Below are 9044 nucleotides of genomic sequence, written 5' to 3'. Positions count from 1 at the left end.
ATATGCCCACTTCTGGAGAGTTATGCGTATGAACCAATAGGCAAAGAAGGGAGTCATTGTGCTGGCTAGAGTGGTTTTTTTTTTTTTTTCCTGATTACCAAGAGGAAATAGGACTAATGTTCTGAAATGGAATTAAGATCGTTCCCTTGAAACTGGGCTGACCTTAATAATTGTCATAATTAATACAATCAGGGAGAATTAACTCTGTTTAACTTCTAAAGCTCAGTTCAAAAGGCCACATGGAGGAGATATTTGCACCACATACTTTTGGAACAAAAGCACTATGTAGCCTGGTCCATGTGCAATGCTATAGATAACCACAGCCCCAGCCAGGAGCTCATGAACATGGACATGAACATGAACATAAACACAAACATCAGCTATGTGATGTAACAGCTGAGTCTTGTCATGAGTCTAGCCCAGGCATGGAGTCTTTCTGTATAGCTGCTAGCTGTTGTGGAACAAAGGGGATATTGTGCATGACTGCCTTCCTCACCCATAGAATCCATGAGCAAAATAAATAAATGTGCTAAGCCACACAGAGTGACTTACTATGCAGCACAGTAACTGGAACGTTGCCACTCAGGGATACACTAGAATCAGCCTTTGCAAACCCCATTCTTCTTATAGTCGCTTAAGGATGAGGCAAGGTGAATTTCTATATTCAGAATTATTTCTGCTAAATATTTTGAAGTATTGGTGATCGTCTTATTTATTACGTACCCCCTTTTTGATACAAGTAGATTAACTAATTTCAATCCTCTAAGTGACCACAAGCTAAGTTAACACACAGCTCACGAGACCAGTGCCACAGGTACAGAGGAGGTGCAGGGGATGAGGTTTTCAGGAAGGAGAAAGCAAGGCACAGTTTCCATGTTGCTGGTACAAAATGGCTCTCTACAAGAAAAGGGAGATGTGGGCAGATTCTGGGGTGCTGGGATTTAGGATGTCTGTCTGGTACACATTCTGTTCTTAAGTACTCAAAGTTTCCAGGACATGTTCTGCTCAGACTCCAAGTTCAGCACATTTCCCCAGGAGTCATCGGAATCACCCATAGGGGCTGGTGAGCCTGAAAGACTAGCTAGACAGTGGGCTAGCTAGACAGACTAGCTAGACAGACTAGCTAGACAGAGGAGAGAGAGCTGAAGTTCTGCCTGCCTGCCAGTCAGCACCCAGTCATAAATAATGGCCCTGCCAGACTCACTTGTAATGAGATGGACAGTTAGTGAGATCTCTTTTTCTGCTTTACAGTCCCTCTGCAACTCTTCCAGGCTGCCCTTTGTCTCCCTCCCTTCATATATCTGGAGCGAAGGACTTTATGGCCGCTTCTTCAGGGGGTACAGAGTTCTACATCTCTGGATTTATGTGTGTTTGCCAGGCCCCCTCTGGTCCCTGTACCATAAGGTGAATGCCGGGGCAGGGAGAATAATGTTGCATTCTAATAGATCTGGGCCAGTTTCTGACAGCTTATTTTGACAAAAGCATAAAATTCAATGATTGTTGCTCAGCTCAGAAGCTGCAGAAAACACAGGAGTTTAAAAAGAGGAAAAAGAAAGAAAGAGAAGATTTAAATGCAACCTACCCCATATCCACATTGCTGACTTTGGTAAATTGTGAAAAGCATGGAAAGATAAACCGACAGATTTAGTAACTACAGAAGGTTTAGAAGCAGCGGGAGTTACTGCAGAGGATGTCCTGCGCACGTCTCTTTCCAGCACGGAAGCATTACTGCTTCTAAGTGATCACAGCAGGGCGTCTGCTAGGGAAATGGGTCTTTGTGAAAACCCACAGAAGGCCCAGGAGAAATTTTTATTTGGCAATTATCCCAACTGTTTGTAATGTCCACTTCCACACTAATCAAGACTGTGGGCCAACTAATGCAAAGTTGACTGCATGCCACTGTGATAGCTTTGTCACAAGAGATACCACTCGGCTTTGTTCTCTAGGGAGGAATGCTTTAGTGGAGAAGGCAGGGAAAGGTGACAGCAGTCCGAGAATGACATCACAAGAGCCCAGGTACACGTGGACCACAGAGGGCTTGGGCAAACTAGCAGAACAGTCATGTGGCTTAATGGCCCTTTAAAGCTGATCTCCAGATCCAGTCAGACCATTAGATGGATGGTTACGATTCCTGTCAGTGACAGTCACTGAAAACAGGACCACAGCAGCAATGTCCAATGAAGCTGCTCCTGAATCCCTGTCCCACAGAGACTGAGCACTGATACACACATATTGTTTTAAGTGACTCTATTTGGAGGTGATTTGTTCTGTGGCAATAAATAACTGCTGGAGGTCCATAAAATAAAATACAATTTGTGGGACAGAAACACCAAAGTGAAAAGAGGTGCTTATTGTCTCCTATGAGAGAATATACAGTTGTAATTTTGGGCCAGCATGGTGCTCCATGGTACCTGGAACTCAGACTATGCCTCTCCTATTGTAGTAAATACTTCATGCAAGGCTCCCTTTACATGGTGCAATATGGCCATCATATGTCATTTCCAGCTAACAAGAAGGAAGAATCATGTGATACCTTCTTTAAAGGTATTTCCCAGAAGTCTCACACAACACTGGTGTTTATACATCACTAGCCAGAGTAGATGAATACAGCCATGTCTAGGTACTGGAAGTAGTGGACTGAAAAAGCAGTCTTTATCATGGGTAGCCTTGTGTATAGATAAAAGTCCAAATTTTAAGAGAAATGAGAAATAAATATTAGAGTAACAGAATTTTCACAAAGAGAGAGCTTAGTTGAATCTGAATGACAGTTGGGAGATTGTCCAGAAAAATAGGTGTTATAATGGGAAGATATTTATTAATATGTCCAATGAGTTATGGAAGATAATTTTTATTGTAAGTGGCTATAGATTCTTTGCTATTACAAAGAGGGGTAAAATGTATTTATGTCCCTGCTCCAAGAATAAAGGTTGGTTGTATGGCCAGTAGAATTTGTTTGATGTGACATCATATAGGATCAAGAGATAGGCATCCTGTATTGCAGGAACACATGTTGGTGCAACCCAATTAGGAAGCAGTAAGTCTTTCATCCGTGGTATTGATCCTGTGGTGAGAGGGTCCAAGCTGACCTCATGCACAAAGCAAAGGCCATAAGACATCATGCTGAAGCACATTCACAGCTCACCATCTACCTCTCAGCCTGCCCAAGACACCATTGAAATGCAACGGCACAGTGAGTCGTAGGAGTCTCACATAGAGGAGAAGAAATACACAGCCAAAGCCCTGCCCCTTTTTTGACCTACAGAATTGTGATCTAAGAAACTGGTTGTTATATGAAGCCATTAAATTTTTAATAGTTATAATGCTGTGTAGATATCAAGAACTAGAAAGGAAGGCTATTCTAGGGGTGGGGAGCAGCATGCATAGGAAAATATACAGTGCTGCGAGACAGTCTGCTGTGTGCACTGGATTCTGCACAGTTTGATAGGCTGGAAAGTAAAATTTATGGAAGACAGTGGCAGGTCATAAGTCAGGAAGAGGCTAGAAGTGAAAGATCTGCTGTATGACATTCTCACACACATATACTCAAGAGCCTTGTCTATCATGACCTGTATGAAGGGGGAAAGGCTGAGGGAAGGTCAAGATTCAATATGAAGAGCAAGGACTCCCTTGGTCCATTTTTATCAACACATGTGTCTGAGGGCTGTCTTCATGGGCAGTGTTTAAAAAGGAGATTATTGCTCTTATCTTGTGAAATGACAGATAGATATGTTTGTATCAGGTGCTATGAGTAGGGACTGGGAATTGTGTACGGGAGACATTTTCTGCTGGACTTGTTTTAGATTAAAACAGCATTCTTTGCTGCTTCCTTCTTGGCTAAATCTCCAGGATCTTAGCAGCTTGCTTTCATGTTCCAAGAAAGAGCTGAGAATAGGAACCAGGGAGAGAGTTAATAAATTATAAAAGGAAAAGCAAACACCGTCTTAGTTCATATTTCTCAGGCTGGGCTCAGAATCACAGCTCCCACAAGATGTAGCACACTTCCTTTATGTTTGTTTGTTTGTTTTTGTTTTTGTTTTTGGTCTTGGTTTTGATTTTAGTTATAAAGAAAGAACCAAATATTTAAGGATCATTTCGCAACTCAAGCTACCTGTCGGCTTCTCCTCGGATTCACAATAGATTGCTCTTGCATCTGCACTGGGCCATGAATATTCATGTAGAGACCAGAGGTGGATGTCAGGTGTCTTCCTCTATCTTTCCCTACATGGTGATGATGAGAATGATGATGGTGACAATGACAATGAAGATATAAACTCTTCACTGAACCTAGAGACTGCTGACTTGGCTAGACTGGCTGCCCAGTGGCTCCCCAGTATCCTCCTGTCTCTTTCTCTAGTGCTGAGGTTATAGGTGCACAGCACCATGTCTGGCATACTTCTGTGTGGCCTCCCTTCCCCCAGCCTGGAACCTGCTTGCTCAAGGGTGGAGCTACCGGCTCATTCGTCCTGCCACGCCTACTGCTGGAACCTGCCTTTGCTGCCTGGAGGCACACACGTGTTCGTCCTGCTACTGGACCCTGAGTTACTTGGCGGGATATTGGGTTCCCTCCCCCTTCCTTTATAACTGAGTGTCTGAAAATAGAAAAATTGAGCCTTGATCAGAATGTTCGTTGTCTTGGCTCCATTGTTTCTTCCGCCCCGTCTAGATTCCTCTCTTTTCAGTTCGAACTGCCATTCTCAGTTGAACCGTTCGTGTTGTGGACTGCGGGCAGGCCGCAACACTTCTGGGTGCAGAGGATCCAAACTCAGGTTGTGATGCTTCCATAGCAACACTTTACACACTGAGCCCTCTTCCCAACCCTGGCTTGATTTTTTTCCTCCATAGATTCGTTATACAGCTTCCTAAATGATTAGTGTTCTTAGTGTGCTGGGTAGCTGACAAAAGAAAAATGTAAATGGTTTAACCAAGGAAAGGAAACTTTTAATTGGTTTAACTAATGGAAATATTTTCAAGCCACAAGAGATCTTGCAGGACCTTTTGAGATGGCTTAGCTTGAAAGGTGTTTGCTGCCAAGTCTGACAACCGGAGTTCAGTTCCTGGGACCTACTTACCAGAAGGAAAGAACCAGTTCTGCAAGATCTTCTCTGATCTCCACACACAGGCTGTGGCATACTCTCCAACAATGCATATACAAATAAATGTTTTAAAAATTAATAAGTAAAATAAAATTAAGAACCGGCCTCAAGGTAGACACCTACACTGGTAGCTTAACTCATCAGCATCATGAAGAGTCTCGTCTCCTTTTACATTCTGCTTCAACGGGATTATTGGGAGTCCTTTTTTTTCCTGTATCGTGTCAGCTTTTCAGGAGGAAAAGAATAAATTCTGGTCAGGCCTTCCTCTTTTCTGTGCTTACATGACAGGAGATGGACAGGCAAGACCCCGGCGCTGGCTGAAACCCCTTTCATACAGCTTTAATCACATTCGTGAGGGAAGTGCCACTCCCTGTGAGCCTGTGATGCCATTTTCATTCAAACCACCACAGTCTTGTTTCTAACCCATAAGTAAGGATAAAGTGTAGTTTCCTCGGGCAATGCCTTGCTACTCTTATTCAGTCCTGCTTAAGGGGCATGGAATAGAAACACTCTGATGAGACACAGGGTGTCCCTGTCTTTGGAAATGAGACCAATTAAACAGGCATTCAGAGGAACTGCAATGTCACCTGAAATCTCATGGAGAAAGGAAAAAAATACTGAGGCTCTGGGGCCTGCAGAGGAAGAATTTGTATCCTGGAAACAGATTTCAGCCAGCCCTGAAGACTTGTCAGACTATCTTGCTGGAGTGACTAGAGCTGAGACTATGGTGAGAGTCAGCACCACACCTTGACAAGAACTGCTTAGTTCTATATAGCTCTCTATTTGAATGTGGATCTCATGTGAGGACCCCAAAGATGGCCTTGAAGGGAACATGATCAGGCTCCTTTGTTGTTCTTCCCACTGCATCCATATTGAACATCACTTTTCTTTCTACTTTTCACTGTTACTTGTATGTTTGATTGCCCTATTGAGGACTAGTAGCCAATATTAGTTGGTTAGGGCTACCAAACTCCTAACAACTTTGGTAACAAAGGCTGATTCTTTCCCTCAAAGAGCATCTTGGCAAATCTTGTTACTGCTCCTACAAGTGTGACTCTTCATGGGTGATCTCTGCTCCCATCGGACTGTGTGGAAACAACCTGGGACCTTGAGGGTTTATCTGTTGGGCAGCTTTTGTGGGCAATTCATTTAAATACACACACTCCCTTGAAGTTTGCTTCCCAGGGGCTCAATTGGCCTCCATTGGGAAATTTCATGTTTCTTCCACAGTTATCAGGATGTTATCAGAATTTGTTTTCCCAGCAGCCTTCTCTTCCCTTTTGTCCTACTATAAGACGCAATCTTCTGAGATTAATGTTTCCCCTAGATATCACTTTTTTTTTCCTTTGAGAAAGTAAACACAACAGGACATCAACAACTCCATTTTAGAAAAAAAATTTCCACTTGCCTATGATATTACTTTTCTGTTAAGACAACTTAAGGAAGAAAGTTTTATTTGGCTTGAAGTTCCATGGCTAAGAGTCCATGATAGAGTGGTGGAGGAATGGCAGCAAGAACAGGCAGTAGAGAGCTCCCACCTTGAACAGCTAGCACAACGCAGAGAAAGAATGACAACTGGTAAAATGCTTTTAATCTCAAAAGTCTGTTCTCCGGAAGGCATAGCACCTGAATATTGCCCAGGCAGTGCCACCAACTGGCAACCACATCCTCAAGCACCCTCACCAGTGGGCACATTTCTCACCTATATCACCACAGCTCTTGATACTTTTGTGGATTAGTGCTAGCTAGAGCAAATACCAAGGTTCAGACTCTACTTCAGCAAGTGGTACAATCTGGTAATTCTTTTTGTACCATGGGCATATTTAGTGTATGCTCACAACTGCCACATTAAATAACTTTCAAGAGTATCATTTTCATAAAAATGTAAATAATACAAAATATAAATGTGAATATTAACCTCTGGCAGAGTTGTTGTGAGGTCTGCTTAAATTCAACATAAATGAAACACCGGTAAATGTAGATGACAATAATTTATTATAATCAAGGAGCTACTCAATGATCAGGGCTGCAGAACAGACTCAGGAGCTGAACTATGATCCCGAAGAAACCCTGCACAGCATATTTAAAGGATGAAACCATGACGCAAAGGAGGGCACTGTGGGCTATAGAACTGTTCAACTGTATTTTGACAAAAGGGGTTGATCAAGGGAGTTTCTGTCTATCAGAAGTAGGTTTCTGGGCCTGGGAACATGAACTTAGTTTGACCCTGCCAGCAAGATGGAGAAGTTGTCCTTGAGATGTCCAATTCATACAACTGTTCCCTGACAAGTTGTCCCTGGAGTGTCTGGAGTCAGATAACTGTTTCCTTGTAATAGAAGCAATTCAGCTATTGGGAAGTCCTCAGCTTGTCTCAGGCCTAGGACCTTGAACTTAATTTCTATGATTAAATGGAGTCAAAAGTGAAATGGTAGTACTTAGAATATTTTTTTTTTTTTGCTTGTTTCTAACAGTGGGAAGCTGCAGGCCTAAATGGATTATCCTTTTCCTTTGGAGCTTCAGATCAACACGGTTACATGTAATAATGATAATTAGAACAACATATCCATTATTACTATGTGTAATAGAACAGCAAATATACTTCTAAGAGCTTTGTGTCAGGTCCCAACGACCCTGGAACAAAAGGCTAACTGTGGTGCTGAATATCATAGCTCACAATGGCCTCTAGGCTCACTCAGCACCTGTGTTTCCTCTCTGCTCTTCTCACCCTGCCCCCCTCCTACCCTAAACCTCTCCAACCCATGGGCTTCCCTTCCCTCCCCCCAGCTTCTAAATCAACCCCTGCTGTTTTAGCTATGTACTCTGCCATTTTAGCCATGTGCTCTCCTGGTTCTTCTTCCTCTCTTGGCTGGCTTGGTTCTCTTGGTCCTTCTTGCCTTCTTGGTGTTCTTGGTTCTCTAGATCCCTTCTTGCCCTTCTCTCTTCTCTTCCTCTCTCGGTGTCCCTCCCTCTCTCCTCTCATGGCCAAGTCTATTCTGCTGGCCACCTTCATTCCACCATTTTCTCTACTCTGGACTTTTCTAAATGCTTTGGCTGTATTCTCTACCATATCCACAACAAAACCCTTCTTCTTAACTATACCTTGGAGCAGGCATGCCCTATTTTCATCCACTTTATGTATTTTACTTAGTACTCACCACAAGCTTATCACATATCTATCCATCATGATATATCCATTCATGTTAATATTTATCATCTATTTTATAGATGAATGAACTGGAGTGCAGAGAAATGCTACGATTTTAGGATCCCACAGCTAGCCTGTAGCAGGGCTAGAATTCAAACCCATGATATCTGACTCTCAAGTTTGTGCTTAGTCTAGCCCTAAGTTGCCTAAAGGTTTTCTGTTTCTCCCCAATTTCTGGACAGGCTACAGAGAGCACAGAATGGTCCTTAGAGTTAGGTAGATCCCCGATTGCCATCGTCTGTGGCATTACATAATCTATTAACATCCCCAAATCTTAGTTGTTCATCTGATGACTCCAACACACTCCTTACAAAAGGGAGATGAGCCATAATTCCTTTACTGATCCAGCTCTCTAAAAGGACTTAAAATAGCTCACCCGTCATGCCTGAAATGTCAGTGCTACATTAAACATGGTAGAATGAAAGGAACATATACCACTAATTTTTCCAATAAAAATATTTAACAGGTCCTGTGGGTTACGAACACTCGCTAGTCTTGGTTGGCTGGACAATGAATTCAGTGTATTCTTAAGTCATTCCCAAACTGCTTGGCTCTGCTCATCCTTGTGAGAATGAAACAAACAGTTTCATTGTTTGAGATCTCAGTAGCACACGACTTCCTCTGGGTACATTGTAACTCTGAAGATGGACATCAATAACAGGGCTTGGCTATTAGGGAAAGCAAAGTCTATAAGGTCCTGAGTGAACCACCCGGAGGGTCTTTTCGTCCTCGGAACCTTTCTCCTA

Source organism: Mus caroli, chromosome 12 (assembly GCF_900094665.2).
Source record: "Mus caroli chromosome 12, CAROLI_EIJ_v1.1, whole genome shotgun sequence".
Classification (NCBI taxonomy): domain Eukaryota; kingdom Metazoa; phylum Chordata; class Mammalia; order Rodentia; family Muridae; genus Mus; species Mus caroli.
The sequence above is the reverse complement of the archived record's forward strand: the minus strand, read 5'-3'. Positions refer to the sequence as shown.